The following is a 19,752-nucleotide window of genomic DNA, read 5'->3' on the forward strand; positions in this document are numbered from 1 at the left end:
GCAATTAAGAAAGACAACTCCTGATAAAGAGAAAGACATCTCTCTGGAGCCTCTTTTATGAAAAACTAATCCTAATCCTGAGTCCACCCTCAGACCACAGCACCTCCCAAAGGCCCCACCTCCTAATACTATCAACTCCAGCTTTAAGATTTCAAGTTAGGAATGGGGTGCAGGAGAGGCACAAACATTCAGACAGGAAGCGAACATCCAAAGGAAGGTAAAGGGCAACCCTGCCCGAGTCTGTCAGCTCCAACTGGGGAATGGTGGCACACTGATTAGGCTTAGGGAAAGAAACTAAAAGGACAAGGTGTAGTCCCTTATCTGCATTTGGATGAGATCAGCTCTCTGTAACAGTAAAATTTACAGATTACCATATTTCGGCATATACTATCAAAGAGACGTCGTTATTAGGTATGAAGAGCCTTTTCCAGTGTATTTCCTGCTGACTTACCTTGCAATAGCATATTGATTCTGTGATCAAATTAGTAAGCAATTCTGTTTCACATCAAAATCAGTCTCTGCTATTATGCACAGATTCTTAGTTTAAAATCATGATATTTTTATATACCATCGTAATATGGTTGATAGCGCATGAATAGGTTATTTTTCCATGACAGTTGGTAGAGATAATTGCCTTAACTAGAATGCTAAGAAAAATACTTCCACTAATTTTCTGTAAAAGTAGCAAATACCAAATGTTACTAAATGTCCTAAAATGTTACCAGGTAAATCAAACCCATATTTGGAAAATAAGCAACGATGATTTTAAGAGAAACTTAAAACTGAATGTGAGTTCATTTTAGTCTTATTTAATCTTATTTAATCTATATGATGGCATTTCTTAATTTGAAAATTGTTGAAAATGTTAAGTTCTAAGCTTTTGGGGTGGGAGGGTGGGGAATGGGGAAGTGGGAAGGGGAGATAACTTTCATTCTGTATTAGGAACTGTGAGTCTTATAAAAAACTGACTTTTTTCAAATGACTTTGTTGTTTTCATTATTCCCTTTTAGTGGGCACTTGTTCTGAGGTAGGTAGAGCTATGGTGCTACATTTTTTTTTTTTCTTAACGAATCCACTGACTAAAGTGACCTGGATTTAAGTGTTTTACAGAATGTTAATATATCTTGCTTAGCAAAGGAGCCTGTTTGGTAAAAAATGTTTGGTAAAAAGGTTAAATATATCACAAAAATTTTTTAAACTGCAAATTTCATAGAGAAGATTATTGGCTAATGTGAATTACAAATTTGTAAAATATACACATACCCATTTGACTTTACTTCATAACATTTTATTAAAGAGCTAATTTCCCACTCCTTTATCACAATTTTTTATTTTATTTATTTATTCATTTATTTTGCTTTTTGGGGCTGCACCTGTGGTATATGGAGTTTGCCAGACTAAGAGTCGAATCAGAGCTACAGCCGCTGGCCTACACCACAGCCACAGTAATGCAGAATCCAAGCCACGTCTGCAACCTACACGACAGTTCACAGCACTGCCAGACCATTTACCCACTGAGCAAGCCCAGGGATCAAACCCACAACATTCTGATTCCTAGTTGGATTCGTTTCTGCTGCACCACAATGGGAACTCCAATAAATACTATTTTTAAAAAAGTAATCTATGTGAGAAAAGTGAACCTTATTTGATTTTGCAGGCAAGGTTAAATATCACTTATATTATGCTTATTAGCCATCCATTCTTATTTCTTCTTTGGTAAATTATACATTTTTCTATTGGTTTGTTTTTGTTTTTCTGCTTCAATTCCATTGCTTTTAGGCTTATTATATCTTTCTTAATTCAATGCATCACTTGCAAAGGGAATATAATTGAATATTTTAACCCTGTTTGATAATCTGTTTTTTGATATAGTGATTTGATATTTTTACATTTATTAAATGAGTGATAATTTTCTTTGTTATTCTGTTACATTTTCTTAATATTTTCCTTTTATTTCAGTTTTTGATATTAGAATTTCTTCTTTTCGAGTCCTGTGATCTTTATACTCTTCATCCTATTTCTTTAGATGATCTAAAATTTTTCAAAGGTTGATTTAAATATACTTTATCTATCAAATAAAGAAGTATCTGGGATTTTAATTTAATACCTTTATTTCTAAAGATTACTTTCCCAACATTTGTAATAATGATTCCAGCTATAATTGCTATTATGAAAGATTTCTTAAGTTATTTGTCATATTTCATGCTTTCCCCTCTTAGAGTTCTTTCATCATTTTGCTAAAATAGATCAAGTTATTGTTGTCTTTTTTTTCCCAAAATAGGTTAAAACATGATAGTCTTCATTAGTCTTCATATCTGAGAATGTTGATTTCAGTGAGAATTCAAACATAAAATTCTAGATTCAAGATTACATGTCTTTAGAATCTTAAAAATATTGGTTCTTTTTTCTTAGCATTTTTTTTTTTTGGTCATTTGTCTTTTTTTTTAGGGCCCCACCCACAGCATATGGAGGTTCCCAGGCTACGTGTCTCATCTGAGCTGTAGCTGCTGGCCTACACCACAGCCACAGCAACATCGGATCCAAGCCACATCTGTGACCTACACCACAGCTCATGGCAATACCCAGATCCTTATTCCACTGAGCGAGGCCAGGGATCGAACTCGCAACCTCTGGTTCCTAGTCGGATTTGTTTCCGCTGTGCCATGACAGGAACTCCTTTCTCAGCATTCTTTATTAGAGATAGGGCATGTCGTTGTTGTTGTTGTTGTTGTTGTTGTTGTTGTCTTTTAGGGCTCCACCTGCAGAATATGGAAGTTCCCAGGCTAGGGGTCGAACTGGAGCTGCAGCTGCCAGCCTAAGCCACAACCACAGCAACACCAGTTCCAGCCACGTCTGCGACCTACACCACAGCTTGCAGGAATGCTAGATCCTTAACCCACTGAGCGAAGCCAGGGATTGAATTCACATCCTCATGGATACTTGTTGGATTCTTAACCTGCTGAGCCACAATGGGTACTCCTAGGGGTAACAACTTTTAATTAAAACTTTAATTTTAAAATCGTTGTAGAGTTGCATGTGGTTGTCAGAAATAATAGAGGTTGTGAACTCTTACTCATTTTCCCCTAAAGATTACGTCTTGCATAACCACAATAAACTATTACAATGAAGATAGTGATGTAGGTAGAATCCACTACTCTTCTGCAAAGAGTTCCATGCCGTTTTACTCCATGTGTAGTTTTGTGTATAAACTACCACAGTCCAAGTTGGGACTAGTTCATCACTAAAAAGAAACCTCATACTGCTCTTTTATAACTCATATCCCTACCACACCCTCTACCCCATTCTTAACCACTAATGACCACTAATCTGTTCTCCCATCTTAATTTTGTCTTTAAAGGAAAGTTATATAAGGAATAATACAGTGTTTAGCTTTTGGAGACTGGCCTTTGTACTCAGTATAATTCTCAAGAGATTCACCCAGGTGTCACCTATATCAAATTATCATTTAGCAATATTTTACAATGGATGTATCACAGTTTATTTAACTATTTACCAATTGCAGTGCATCTGGGTTGTTCTAATTTGGGGCTGTCATGAATATGCTTCTATGGACGTTGATATAAAGCTTTTGTGTAGTTTTATTTCTCTGGAATGTAGGCCAGAGTGCAAAATGTGGGTCATATGGTAATTGCTTTTTTTTTTTTTTTTTTTTTTTTTTTTTTTATAAGAAACTGCCACCCTGTTTTCTGGAGTGGTTGTGCCTTTTCGGATTCATACCAGTAAACACAGGAGGAATCCAGTTTCTCTGCATCCTCATCAGCATTTGGTGTTGTCACTATTTGGAAAGCTTTCTAGGATATTTGTGATTTTAATTTGTATTCCTCTGATGGCTAATTTCACTGCGGAGTTTTAAGAGTTCTTTACATATTCTGTTATCAGTCTTTTGTCAGATATGTGCTTACAAATATTTCCTTCAGTCTAAAACTGGTCTTTGCATCCTTCTTCTTCTTCTTTTTTTTTTTTTTTAACAGCACAGGCGGCATGTGCAAGTTCATGAACCGAGGATAAAACTCGTGCCACAGCAGCCACCCAAGCTGCTGCAGTGACAACTGCCGGATAATTAACTCACTGCACCACTAGGGTAGTTTGGTCTTTGTATTCTCTTAACAGGACTTTTCTCAAGGCAAATGTTCAAATTTTGATTAGATACAACTTGACAGTTTTTTCTTGTTTATTGTGCTATAGATATCAAGTCTAAGATCTTTTAGTCTTGTCCTAAATCATTAAGTTTTCTCCTATTTTTTTCTAAAAGTCTTATAATTTCATATTTGTTCAGGACTCATTTTGAATTAGTTTTAAAATAAAATATGAGGTGTTGGTCGAGGTGACTTTTTTTGGGGGGGGGGGCGGGCTATGGATATCCAATTGCAGAAGCATCATTTGTTGAAAAGACTATTCTTTCCTTGTTGAATTGCTTTTGCATCTTTGTCAAAAATCATTCCAGCACATTTGTGTGGATCTGTTTCTCTATTCTCTATTGTGTTTCTGTTTTATTGATCGTTGCATCTGCCAATACTGCACTGTCTTGATTACTGTAGCTAAATTGTGAACCATGGCATTGGGAGGAACGACTCCTCCCATTTCATTCTTTCATTTCAAGATTGTTTTAATTATTCTTGAGTCTGTGCTTTTCCATATAGATTTAGAATAAGCTTGTCCATTTCTATAAAATTAAGTAACCAATTTCTATTTCTAATCTACATTCTATGTGTGGGTGAGGGGAGTGTGTAGATGTTTTCATTTCTTTGTAGCTCCTTTAAAGCTGATAATCTGAGTTATTCTTTGGAATATGATATTTTCATAAATGTTTGTTTCTGCCTCTTGTTTCTTATAATTCACTCTTTTTAGTAGCCTCAGCTAATGTAATGAAATGTAAGCTAATACTTTGGTGATGTATATCATCTTCATCATTATAAATATTATGACCAGTTTAATTTCCTTTTTTGTTTTTGATGCTATTATAAATACTATATTTAATTTGTTCATCTATAATTCTTTTTTATAAAGGTGTAGTTGATTTACAATGTTGTGCCAATTTCTGCTGTACAGCAAAGTGACCCAGTCATACATATACATATTTTTTTCTTATACTATCTTCCATTGTGTTCTATCCCAAGAGACTGGATATAGTTCCCTGTTCTACAGAGTAGGACTTCACTGCTTATCCATTCTAAATGTAATAGTTTGTACCTACCAATATCAAACTGCCTACCCATCCCACTTCCTTCCCCAGCCCCCTTGGCAATAAGTCTGTTCTCTATGTCTGTGAGACCATTTCTGTTTTATAGATAGGTCCATTTGTGGCATATTTAGATTTCACCTGTAATGATATCATGTGGTGTTTGTCTCTCTTTCTGACTTACTTCACTTAACATGAAAATCTCTAGTTGCATCCTTTTTTTCCTTTTTTACATTGACTTTTCCTTATATAATATAATTTCTTCTCTCTTCCCCTATGTTCTTGAGCCCACTATAAAAGAATTAAGTGAATAAAGATTTAATAATAATGATAATGATAATAATGGTAATTATAAATCACAAACTTTCAAAAATGCTAGGCAGTCATGGAGCCTATTCCTTTAAATGTATTAGAGATAACTCAATAATCTTATGAGCTAAATACCGGTTTTATAAATATATATTATTTTATTACATCTCAATTACAGATTAAATGTAACTCCCATTGGCTTAATACGCAAAATTTTATCTCTTGCTTGTAGTGCCTCACAGCTTGGGTTAGTGGATGGAAAGTTCTGCTATACAGAATCACTCAGGTCCCTCCTGTGGGAGACTTTGTTGTCTTGTGCAACATCATCTTAAGCAGGACTCCTTGTTTGTCAAGGCAGCTTATGCTCATAGCCACTTGGTAAGGGCCAGTTGTATGGTCCTGATCTATTTTAGGAGAAGAAAAAAATAATCTGAGTACATACCAAAATGAGAGAAGAACTGGTGCGTAACACTAGTATTGTTACACAATCTACTTTGAAGTTTAGAAATGAGTTTTAGTGAGATTGGGTACTTTTCCAAGTCTGTAGCCTTCATTTCTAGAAGGTGAAGGTTTGTAACCTTCACTTCTAGTAAGTTAATTTTTACTGTATGAGCTGCTAGGATTTGAACATGAACCTGTCTGCACTTAAGATGTGACTACTCAATATGGGACAATTATAGGATAAGAATCTCAAAAATGTGATTTCTACTGAAGAATTTAAGGTAAACCCACTAATAATTTTATATATTTTGAGAAGGACTCATGAGAATTACAAAGATCTTCATCTAGAATAACACTGTCAAATCACTATATCTGTCCATTGTATATTTCCAGTGAAAAGTATATTTTCTTGGTCGTTAGAGCATGAATCTTGGCACAAGTTCTAGTTCTTTGTAGTCATTTCAATACCAGAATCAATTGAAGGCCACAGATTTAGTTTTTTGAAAGTACTTTCATGAAAAATATTTAAGGCACATTTTTAAATTTTAAGCCACAGTCTTAATGTAATGTGGTTAAACTAAAGTGATGACTCCAGGAAATAATACCTCCCTTTAAAAAAATATATATATATATTTTTTTTGTCTTTTTTTTTGCTATTTCTTGGACTGCTCCCATGGCATATGGAGGTTCCCAGGCTAGGGGTCCAACTGGAGCTGCAGCCACCGGCCTACGCCAGAGCCACAGCAACGCGGGATCTGCAACCTACACCACAGCTCACAGCAACGCCGGATCGTTAACACACTGAGCAAAGGCAGGGACCGAACCCGCAACCCCACGGTTCCCAGTCGGATTCGTTAACCACTGCACCACGACGGGAACTCCTAAAAATATATATTTAATGGCAGATAACATATGCCATATTATAGATAATATGTAACATATGGTTATAATTTATAGATTCATGTATTCAACTTACTTACTCAACAACCATTTGGTAAGCTCCAAATATGTTGTGGTCACATTTCTAGGATCCAGGAGTACAGTAGTAAACAAAAATAAAGCCCTTCCACCACTGAGTTTATATACTGGTGTGGGAGACAAACATTAAATAAGGTAAATAAGTGAAATACAGAACTTCAGTGAAAGCTAAAAATAAAAAAGGAAGCAGGAAAGAAGGCTGAGAAACATGGGTATTTATGTGTTCAGGAATAGTTTGCACTTCTCAGGGAGCTGTTTGCATGCCAAATCGCCGAGTTAAGGAACTAGCATTTCATGTTTTTCTTCAAGTCCACAGGCAGGAATGTGGTTCTCCAGAGCCAATGTGATGGCATAGAAAGAGTCATGCATAGAATCTTCCCCTGGCAAAGAAAACTCCTAGATGCTTGTGTTCGATAAAACTATACTGATATCAGCATAGAAATATTTATTAAAATTCTAGCCTCCAGCAGTAATAGGTTAGAAAAAAAAGCTGTCAATTAGTTTCATGTTCTACTAGATAATTTTATTGTTGAGTAGGAAACTGTTGATATTAGTGTCACTTAGGACTGTGCAGCAAAACGTCACAGAGACAATGACAAAAAAGGTTGTCAAGAGATGGCGATTTATGTTTATCTTATCAGACTCAGGTAACAGTAACAGGTGAACGTACCACTGTATAGGGGTTAATGCCACAGATTGCTTTTTTTTTTTTCTAAAAGGTAATCTTGTGTCTCAGCAATGATTACTTTTTGATGAAAATGTACATTATAAAAATTGAATAGGTTTCTAGAAGCCCTGAGAGTCTTCCTTTGCCATTTTGTGCTTTTCTTTGGGATAAATTATATATATAGAATTTGTGTATACATATATAGAATTTGTGTATTATATATATATAATGTTTTTTCACAATCTTATTTAGTTCCCTGTGACACACACTAATCAGCAATATCTTTATAGATGTAAATTAGATTATATAAAATAGGACTTTTCATTTCACATGGAAGGAAAAATCATAATTAAAGTCACCTTAGTTAATACTGTTTTAGTGTAAGGATAAATTGGGGAGTATCAATGTATAGGGAACTGTCTCAGTGACCCAGCCTGCAAACAGGCCTCCTGGAATTCCTTTCAGGATGTAACAATAGACCCAGTGGCCCGACTTTATGACCTCTCCTTGCCGGGTGTCTGTTCCTTGTTCAACAAGTGAACTGTTATGCAGATTAGGGAACTCTTTTTTAAAAATTATATTATCTTGTTTTTAAATTCAAAATTTCATTTTTTCTTTTTTACAGCCACACCTGTGATGTATGGAAGTTCCCAGGCTAGGGGTCAAATTGGAGCTGCAGCTGCTAGCCTATGCCATAGACACAGCAATGCCAGACCCAAACTGCATCTGTGACCTACACAACAGCTTGTAGCAATGCTGGATCTTTAATGCATGGATACTGGTCAGGTTTTTAACCCACTGAGCCACAATGGGAACTCTGATTTTTAATTTTAAAATTTTTATTTTATTTTATTTTTTGGCTGCACCTCTGGCATGTGGAAGTTCCAGGGCCAGGGACTGAACCTGCATCAGAGTGGTGACCCGAGCCACTGCAGTGACAATGCAGGATCCCTAATCCACTGAGCCACACAAGAACTCCTTAAATCATATTTTCCCTTTGGTGTTCTTATCTCTTTTTGGGCCAATCCTTGCTTTGGCCTTATTAACTTCTCTTTTACTTGCTACTTCTCCTATTTCTTATACTGGTCTTTGTATGCCCTGTAAAGTTATTTAATCGTCTTTCAACATGAGATGCTTTTCTTGTGCAGTTTTGTATGGGATTTATATCACACAGTCTAATTTGTGCAGACCATGTAGATGGTTGTTATTGTTAGGGAGCCTCCATCTGCAGGTGCGATCAGATAAGAAAATGAGGCAATTCATAAGACAGGATACTTCATGCCCGCTTTCTCCCTGGGGACTGGAGAGTGGAGTAGCTTTAGAGCCTCATGGATCCCTCTACAAAGGTTATTTTATACACCTTATAAAGTGCCCTTTGAAATATTTTACAATCAAGCCCTTTTAGGTTTGCTTTTCAAAGGCTTTGTGTGTTTTTTGTTTTGTTTTGTTTGCATCCTACTTCTGCAAAGACCGACAGGGGGCAGCAAACCCTCTTGAGAGAGGAAACCAGTCCCAAATAGTGCTCAGGTCTGTTAGTTTATGGCTCTTTGTTATTGTCTTGACATTTCAGTTCCTTTCCCCTGTTTTTAAAAATAAAGTTTGAATTTTTAAAATGATCAACTTTTTTCCTTTCCATTTAGGCTCACTATAAATTTGTAATATTAAAATATGCATGTCTGTTTTCTACAGAGTAGAGGTGAGAGAATTGACAAATTTGGATCTTAGAATCTGATCAGGATAGAAAAAAAAATCCAAATATAATTAGATGATTTCATGTAAAATGACCTTTATTTAGAATAAGGTTTAATTTATAGCTACAATGCTTCTGAAATCACAATTCTTGGATAAAATATAGATTTATGATCTATCTTAATTTAAAAAAAATTAAGATAGATAAGTTCCCATTGTGCATCAGTGGGTTAAGGACCCAACATTATCTTTATGAGGATGCAAGTTTGATCCCTGGCCTCACTCATGGGTAAGGATATGGTGTTGCTGCAAGCTACAATGTAGGTCGCAGATGTGGCTTGGATCTGGTGTTGCCGTGGCTGTGGTATAGGCTACAGCTGCAGCTCTCATTCAACCTGGGAACTTCCATATACCCTAGGTGCGACAGTAAAAAGAAAAAAAAATAATTTAAGAGAGAGAAGATTTTGGTTAATTTTTTTTTTCTTTTTAGGGCCACTCCCACAGCATATGGAGGTTCCCAGGCAAGGGGTCAAATCCGAGCTACAGCTGTTGGCGTACACCATGGCCATAGCAATGCAGGATCCAAGACACATCTGCGACCTACACCACAGCTCACGGCCAACACCGGATCCTTAACCCACTGAGGGAAGCCAGGGATCAAACCCCCAACCTCATGGTTCCTAGTCAGATTCATTTCCACTGCACCACAACAGGAACTCCTGGTTAGTTTTTTAAAAAGGAAATTAATCTTTCATTTTCCTTTTAGCATAATTTTATTTTTGTCACAAGTTTTATTATTTTATGAAAGGGAAAAAAGACATGGTGAGAGAGTGAGGGAGCAAGAATGAGAAAAACAAAAATGAGAAGAAAAATTAGGCCCTCGCAAATACTTAAAAGTAGCAGATTTGACTATATTATTTCATAACATAGGGTTTGATATCAAAAGCATTTAAAAGTCCAGAGACCTATTTCATTTTGATAGAACGTAAAAATTTAATAACAAAGTATCAAAGTTATCAACTTATATGCATTACGAGTTTGAAATATCTGAAATAGAAACTGATGAAAATATAAGAATATGAAATCAAAGTGATCAGGCTAGAAAACTTAAAAAGTTTCTAGGCATTGGACAGATCAAATAGAGAAAAATTAAATAAGTAAATTATGGATTTAAATCATAGTTTAGTCATAATTAAGAAGCATAAGCATTCATAAAAACAAACATCCTACAGGGATTGCATGTTATTTTCAAAAAGGAATGAACAATCACAGAAATTGACCCTGTATTAAGCCATAAATGCATCTCATCCATCAGTCCCCCAAATTATGCAATCACTATTGTCTATTGTGAAATTGGTATATAATCAATGACAAATAGATAATAAAAATAAAATTTATGCACTATATTTAAAATATATTTAAAAATACTGTTTTATAGAGTTTATCAAATTCAAAACTCCAAGCTATTTAATTACAGATAACTGGGATTGGACTAGAATTTAATAATTATGGAGTGTGATCAAACTGATACTGAGAAGAAATCATCCAGCTTTAAATAGATTTTTTGAAAAGAAAAAGGATGAAAGTATGCAAACTAAGTTTTCAATTTAACAAACTAATAAAAGCATAAGAATAAATCCTAAGAAAGTAGAACATCTAAATTAGTATGGGGAAAAGCAGAAATGAATGAAATAGAAAATAGACAATTATAAATATGCAAATAGCAAAGTTAATTAATTAAAGCAAAAGCAGTGGGTGGGGGGAAGACATTAAAAAAATAATTGAGATGAGGAGAAGAAATACAATGCTTATATGGTTACTTGAAAAAAAGATTAGAGAATCTTATTTTGAATATTATACCAATTTATTTGGAACTTTATATTTTTAGATCAAATGAATAATTTCTAAGAAAATGCAAAGTATCAAAAATAGAATAAAATATGTCAAGCTTAAGAAGCCAAAATCAGAAGACATTTTAAAAGTATTCTAGCTTGATCTATAATTATGGAAATTGGCTCAGTTAACTTGAAAGGAAAGTTCTATCAAACTTTCAAGCAAAGTTAATTCCAGTGTTATTTAAAATTCCAGATGATAGAAAAAGGTAGAAATTTTCTTAGTCTGGTATGTGATGCTGGCATATTCCTAGGACCCAAATTTAACCAAGGACAAAATTAATAATAAAAAAATATATGGTCCACACTTAGTTCTAAACAAAGATGCATATTCACTCACACATTTAAAGAATTACAGAGTGGCAAAATAAATTTATCCTGTTAGTCATTTCCTTCTCACTTCCTGAAGTTACCTAACCCTTTACAACTATTTTTTCAAAACACTTTGTCCAGTTTCTATGCCACCTACTCAGTGATCCCATCCCACTTTTTTGTCATGTAATCCATATACATGCTTACTTTTATCCCACTTTGTTTTTCCTCTAAATGTTAAGTGGGGGAGTTCACCAGTATTTATTATACTAGGTGATATATATGTATATTTGTCTTCTTGCAATATTGTATTGCACTTGAGGATAAAGATACATTTCTATCTGCTTTTGAATCATTTATAATGCCTAGTATGGGGTCTTATAGTGGGTATTTAAGTAGTGCTTGATGATTTTAATTAGGTTGAAAGTTAGAAAAGGTAAATAAGAAAATATGTACTACTAATAAAAAAAAGTCATAGAAAAGAAGATAGGGTAAGAGTTTACAATGATGTTTTGTAAGGACATGAGACATAAGTGTGCAGACTCAGTGTGGAAACTTCATAAATGTCCAAATGAATAAGTGAATATTATGCAGGAGTTAAAGTAAAATTATTTTCTTCTCTCCCTGTTGCTCATAAAGATTAACCACAACTAAAAGCACTGTATATTTATGTTGTCATTTTATTAGAAGATCCTGTCATTGTTTTCCTAACAGTATGGAAACAAAGAAGCTGGAACATATGAAAATGCCTGGAAAACAAGATACATTCCCTTCATTGCTGAGTGCTATTATTGCTGAGGCCTACTAAGTAGAAATGGATAGGAATCTTGGCACAAAATCCAGTTGACATTATTTAATTTCCCACAAAGAACATGACAGTAGTGTTCAGTCTCAATCTTAAAAAGTATTTCTTTCAATGTTCTAATGATCCTATGTAGTTTTAAAAAATTATTACACTTTAATTTTTAAGCAGTTTTAGAATTACAGAAAAATTGAGCAGAAAGTAAAGTACCCTTATACCACCCGCCACCACCCATATACATTTTTCGCCATTATTAACATTTTGCAATAGTGAAGCATATCAGCTACACTGACAAGCTAATATTGGTGCATTATTATGAACTAAAGTCCATAGTTTACATTAGGGTTTACTCTTTGTGTTGTTCATTATATAGGCTTTGTCAAATGTATAATGACATGTATTCATCCTTACAGCATCATGGAGAGTAGTTACATGGCCTTAGAAATCCTCTGTGCTCTGCCTATTTAATCCTTCCCCTGTCTCTTCGAACTCTTGGCAATCATTGGTTTTTTCCCCCTGTCCTCATAGTTTTGCCTTTTCCAAAATGTCATATAATTGGAATCATACAGTATGTTGCCTTTTCAGACTGGCTTCTTTCACTTAGTAATGTGTATTTAGGGTTCTTTCATGTTGTTGGTTTGTTTGTTTTATAGTTTTGTAGCTCATTTCTTTTTATTGGTGAATATTCCATTGTCCAGATATACCACAGCTTGTTTATCCACTAACCTTTTGAAGGACACCTTTCTAATTTTGGCAATTATTATAATTTTTTTTTCTTGTTATGGCCGCACCTGTGGCATATGGAAGTTCCCAGGCTAGGTGTTGAACTGGAGCTGCAGCTGGGGCCTGTGCCACAGCCACAACAACACCAGATCTGAGCCACATAGCTTACGACCACCAGATACTTAACCCACTAAGCGAGGCCAGGGATCAAACCTGCATCCTCATGGATATTAGTCAGGTTCTTAACCTGCTGAGCCACAATGGGATCTCTGAAATTTCGGCAATTATGAATAATGTTGCTGTAAAATTTCAGTACACGTTTTTGTGTGGACACAAATTTTCAACAATTTGGGGTGAACGCCAAGAAGCATAATTACTAAATCCTATGGTAAAAGTATATTTAGTTCTGTAAGAAACTGTCAACTGTCTCCCAAACTTTCCCAACAACAATGAGTAAGAGTAGCTATTGTTCTACATTCTTACCAGCATTTGGTGTTGTTAATGTTCTGGATGTTTGCCATTCTGATAGATGTGTAGGAGTATTCCATTGCTATTTTAATATGAAAATTTCTAATGACATATGATGTTGAGGATCTTTTCGTATGCTTATTTACCATATATATTTCTTCTTTGGTGAGGTGTCTGTTCAAATCTGTTCATTTTTAAATTGAGTTGTTTGTTTTCTTATTGTTGAATTTTTTCTTTTCTTTTTAGGGCCATACCCGTGGCATATAGAAATTCCCAGGCTGGGGTCTAATCAGAGCTATAGCTGCCAGCTTATGCCACAGACATAGCAATGCCAGATCTGAGCTGCATCTGTGACCTATACCACAGCTCACGGCAATGCCAAATCCTTAATCCACAGAGCAGGGCCAGTGATCACGTATACAATGCTTTCGGATGCTAGGTGGGTTCATTCCCACCAAGCCACAATAGGAACTCCTTCTTATTGTTGAATTTTAACATTTCTTTGTATCTTTTGGTTACTGGTCCTTTATTATATTTGTGTTTTGCAAATATTTTCTCCTAGTCTGTAAGTTTCATGCTCCTAACATTGTCTTTTATATAGTAGAGCTGTGTACTTAAAACAACATTTTAAGTCTTAACTATTTAGAGCAGTTTTAAGTTCATAGCAAAATGAGAGGAGGGTACAGAGATTACTCATATACTCCCCAGAATTGTGTATTTTTAAATAATGTAATTTATAGGTAAATAGGATCCAGCCCCAAGTTTATATATCACAGGCTTGTGATGAGGTCCACCAAGTCACTTGGGTGCTTTTCTATAGAACCAGTGACCCTACGCTAATGGCTATGCATATCTGTTGGTTTTTCCCATGTTTGGGTTTTTCCTTTGTCAGCAAAATGAATTAATTAGGGTATTACTCTAAAACTGGCTTCAAGCCCAAATTTGTAAGAGATTTTTGCTTGCAATTTTACTGTTTTCCTTTTTCCTTTTTTTTGGCTCAATTCCAAGTGAACCTTTTATGTTTTTTAACTCTAGGTATAACTATAAGCAGAAAATACCTAAAAGAAAAAGACCTAATAATTTTCTCACTATTTCTGCCATCAGCAGAAAATGTCATGTCATGTGGCAAACTTGAAAATTCACATTAAGTTAAGGGAGGACACTTACCGAGGTATATCAGTGTAATTGCACCTGCATCCTATCTAAGAAACCAAAGATTAAACTATCTAACTCTTAAGTATTAAAAACATGCAAAATAGATCCAGCAATATAAGCTAGTCCCTTCCAGCCGAATGCATTTGATTTGCAAAGTGTATAAAATGTTTTCACACTCTGAAATCATTTTCGGATATTATATTCAACAATTTCCTGAAATGGTTAGCAGTTCCTTTAAAGAGATAATCACCAGCCCTTGAGCTGTATGGTATAAAAATGTATATACAAGGACTATTTCAAAGGGAAGAATACAAATAGATCTGCTTGTGTCCCACACATCATCAAACAATTGCTTTCTCCTGGTACAGATTCTCCTAGTGGGAAAAGGCACACAGCTCTAGTCTCTTCTATTATATGTTTTGGATGACTCACTCCAATTTTATCTTAAAGCTTCTGAAATGAATAATACATTTAAGGGCAATTACAAAAGTAAATACATATTTGCACCAGTTAATTTTAGTTAAAATGTGTTGAGCTTTCTGTTTGGAAATGGCATGAGATAAAGTCCTTCTTTTGATGAATGTGGTAACTAGCTTTTTTTCATATAAAGATAGCAAAATCCTCCTGAAGTTTCCAGGAAAAATATATCTGCATAAACAGAAAATATCTGTAACATGTGGTTTTATCACTAAATGATTTCCTTCTGTGTTTCATATCTACATCTACTTTGTATAATTACATAATTTTCTCCTTATGGCTCCTACATGAATATCTAGTTTCATCTTTCATGTAGATTCTATCCCAAGGTTCTAGGTATTAATGCCAAGGTTCCAGACATTAATCATGACTGTCAAGAAATTGCCTTTTGGACTAAGATGTGACTCAGCCCTTGCATTAATTTACTAGAGCTGCCATAAGAAGGTACCACAGACTGGGTGGCTTAAACAACATACATTTATATTCTCATGGTTCTAGAGGCTAGAAGTCTAAGATCAAGATGTCGGCAGGGCTGATTCCTTCTGAGGGATATAAAGGAACAATCTTTTCTGTGCCTTCCTCCTCAGCCCATAGATGGTTGTATTTTCTCTGTGTTTTCACATCATCTTCCCTCTGCCCAAATCTTTGTCCAAATCATCCTATTCTTATAAAGACATCAGTCATACTGGATTAAAGTACACACTAGCCACCTTACATTAAACACCTCTGCGACAAACCTATCTCCAAACACTGTGACACTGTGAAGTACTTGAGGTTAGAATTTCAGCATATGAATTTCCTGCTAGGCTATTGTTATGGAGGATAGGTAGATGTGATCTTTGAATAGGACCTGAAATTTTTGACACCACCATGGAATTATTTTTCCTTCTTGGTGAAGTGCAGCCCTAGCAGATTACAGATCATGCTTGTAAACCTCTTTGGCATGGTCTTTATGTCTTTCTCAAAATGCAATTGCATATAAGCACTGAGAATGGATAAGATCTGCAAATTGCTTGTTTAAATCCCCTGTTAGGAACCAATTTGGTTCCTGTTTTTTGTTTTTATGTCTTTAATGACAGATGCTTTATGCTTTATATTCCAAATAATACAAAAGAAAATCCTAATGGGATTTCAGTATGGGTCCCTAGTTTTCTTTTTCAAGGAAAAAATATAATATGAATAAATTCTGTCACTTGTTACACAAATAATGCTAGAGAAAGTTGCAATGAAATGCCTTTATTAATCATCAGAGTTATGATATGGGATCCTGGCAACCTCTAGTAGTGGCAAACTAGTTTATTTACTATTATTATTGGTAGTAATAATAATAACTCATGCACTTAAGCATCTTTGATATTTTAATCCTTGCTATAATCATTCTTTCTAGTGCATGATCTGTCTATCTATCTTCATTGAGGGATAATTGACAAATAAAAAGGTAAGACACTTAAAGTCTATTACATGATTATTTGATATATGGAAACACTGTGATAGGAGTCCCTCCTGCATGGAATTAACAAACATATCACCCCCTCACACATTTGTTGTTTGTTTTTGTTTTTGGTGAGAACATTTAAGGTGTGCTACTTAGCAAATTTAAATTGTACAATACAGTGTTATTAACTATAGTCACCATGTTATACATTAGACCCTCAGATCTTATTCATCTAATAATGAGAAGTCTGTACCTATGTACTAACTTGTTCTTCACCCCTAATCCCTGGCAACCAGTTTTCTACTCTGTTTCTGTGAGTTGACTTTTTAAAAAAATTCTAAATACAAGTGATACTATTTATATTATATTAAAAACTAAGAAATAGATAATAATAGCTTCATTTCAGAAGAGATGGGGTTACAGAGAAGTTAATTGGCTCAGCCTGTTTCACACAGAATAGAGACTGGAATTAGGTGTGTCTATATCCAAAGCCTATGTTCTACCTGGTAACACATTGTCTTCAAAAGTCCTCTGTTTAGTTGGGAGTCAAAATATATGAATTTTAATAGCAATTATCTAGTTATGTTGTGTTAAATCCATAAATTGCTAGACAAGTGCAAAGTATTATAACCGACAATATCATGTAAAATTGCCAAATGATTTTATCAGTTTATTTCCCTTTTACCTTTGCCTCTGATGTTTATTGCTATGTGAAGAATTTTTTAATTTTTGAATTATGTAACCATGTTAGTGTATCTCTTCTCTCATTCTTTCTGGTATGGCCGCGGGACTGTGATGTGTGTTGACTTCCATGTGGCGAAACAGGCTTTTCTGAACATGATGTTTTAATATTTAAAACCTGACATCAAGTTGAAAATAACACAAATAGGGAATAAAAATGAATAGAGTTTGCCAAAAAAAAAAAAATGCCAAAACCCACAAAGAGAGTTACTTCCCAAGATTAGAATGATGTGACAAAAACAGTATGGGAGTGAAAAGTCCTTGTGGTGTTTAGGAGAAAAAAGTGAAGTGTGAATACCAAGAACTGTACCTTCAGGGTTCTTTGAAGTTAACTAGCTACAGACTATGTTAAAATAACAAATCACTCTGCAAATGCAAAGTGTTAAAACTCACAATGTCAGATGAAGGTGGTATCTCGAGATATATCTGCTAGTAGTGCCCATCAGGCATTTCCTCTAAAGGGATAGAAAATAGAGATGGAGGTAAATTGGACTCCTTCTACAGCCTGCTTTTTTACATCAATCAAATCTATCAAACAACTGAGTGCAGTGAGAGGCCATATGCACCACAGCAAACGAGGATTTGCTGCAACTCTTTTATCTATATTCCTCTTAGAGGGAGAATCTGTTGTGTGACTTCACAGTAAGGCCACAATAGTTGTATTCAATGTGCTCGCACGCTTCATTTCCAGCTTTGGCCTTGAATGAGTTTTGATCATCTTCAGAAATCGCATCCACTTTTAGAAGATGAGAATGCCCCAATTTCACAAATGGAAAAAAAATTACACAAATTGTGAAGAAACTGTCCACTGAGAGTTTGAAAAATAAACAGCATTGGAATACTTGAAATACACAAAGGACTTTCCAAGACTACTTTGATTTGAACATTTATTTTGATGCAAAACTTTACTCTTTTATTTATTAAACACTTACTGAGCTTTCAGTCAAGCATAGAGGATGCAAAAACAATAAGTCAGAGTTGCAACTTTGGTGCAGTTTATTCTTGTACATATGTTGAAAAATCTCTTGCTATGTCATGGTTGGTAGTCTGGGCAGTAAAGCATATACAAGCAGATCTGAAAATGATTAGCCCTGTTACTTGCCTTTCAAAGCCTTAATTTGATACTGGTAAAGTAAAGTTATTCACAGACTGGTTTTGAGAGCAACATGAGGTGATATAATTAAATTCCTCATCCCAGTGCCAGGTACATAGTAAGCTCTCAATAAAAAAAGAAAATGAGAGCTATTCATCATTCTTTTTAGATTTTTTTGCACAACATTTTTTTTTCTTTTTTTGGCCACCCCACAGTGTATGAAGTTCCCAGGCCAGGGACTGGATCCAAGCCACATCGTAATCTATGCTGCTGCTGCGGCAACCAGAACCTTTAACCCAATGTGCTGGATCAGGGATTGAACCTGCGTTCTGGTGCTGCACAGATGTCGCTGATCTCATTGCACCATGGCAGGAACTCCTGTCATATTTTATCCAGGCCTATTTTTTCTGTTTTCTTTAGTTTTTGAAAGCAAATTTATCTGTTCTCATTAAGTCTCATTTTCATATATATATATATATATATATATATATATATGCCACCTTAATCATTTTACACAGACCTAAAGAATCATTCATTTTTTCAGTACATATTTAATGAGCAATCACTTAGTGTAAGAAAATTTTACATGTTACATTTATTTAATCCTCTCAAGAAACCTAAGAAGTAGACAGTAATGAGTTCATTTCACCAGAAAAAAGGGAGCCACAGAGAAGTTAGTTGGCTTAGCCGATTTCACAGAGAGTTGAGACCTGATTTAAGTGTGCATAACTCCAAGGTCAATGCTCTATTTAGTACAGCACATTGTCTTATATTGTCTCTGTTGAGCTATGGGGATCACATCAAAAGATATGAATTTGAATAGTAATTATGTAATTTTTCTTTTATTTCTCCCACTATAAGTGTAGTTCCAAGAAAGCAAGAACATTTTCTTCACACTATAGGCCCCTATAACTCCTCAATAAATATCTGTTGAATAAATACATGGAATATAATAGGAAGCTATATTAAATTCCCAAATTTTTATAAAGTTGATATAAAAATATGAATTATAAGGAATTAAGAGAATGACACCAGGTGGAGTGTTAAGATGGTATGAAAGAGATAGTGGGGCCATCTAGAGGAGGTTGGAGAACAAGGAGGAGAATGGAGAGGACTTACCATAAATGCAAGTGCAAAGGCAAAGTGCTAGTATGGTAGACCAGATGGGTTGAAGGATTCCTGCATGTAGCTAGAGAAAACATTAGATGGTAGTCTGCAGCCCAGTTTCTTGAACATGAAGCAAAGTGCATTGATATTACCCTGTAAAACATGGAAGGTGGAACTAAAAAGGGAGTAAGGGAATTTAACAGTCATTCAGAGCCTTTAGAACAAGCTTGCTTGCTCTTTCTTTCTTTCTTTCTTTCTTTCTT

The 19,752-nt window shown here is 35.0% G+C and overlaps 1 long non-coding RNA gene across 1 annotated transcript; it reads right to left on the reverse strand.

The window, feature by feature from the left end:
* Positions 1–5,826: 5,826 nt before the first annotated feature.
* On the reverse strand, positions 5,827–19,641 carry LOC110257002 (uncharacterized). Its single transcript, XR_002339115.2, has 3 exons — positions 19,502–19,641; positions 17,683–17,744; positions 5,827–5,913 (listed from the first exon to the last, which is right to left on the reverse strand). It is a non-coding gene; the product is annotated as an uncharacterized LOC110257002 (long non-coding RNA).
* Between the last annotated feature and the right edge of the window lie 111 nt (positions 19,642–19,752).

The sequence above is a fragment of the Sus scrofa genome, chromosome 1, assembly GCF_054392235.1.
Source record: "Sus scrofa isolate SSC_HxYL_T2T_F1_AM1 chromosome 1, Sscrofa_HxYL_maternal_Yorkshire_Landrace_v2.0, whole genome shotgun sequence".
Classification (NCBI taxonomy): domain Eukaryota; kingdom Metazoa; phylum Chordata; class Mammalia; order Artiodactyla; family Suidae; genus Sus; species Sus scrofa.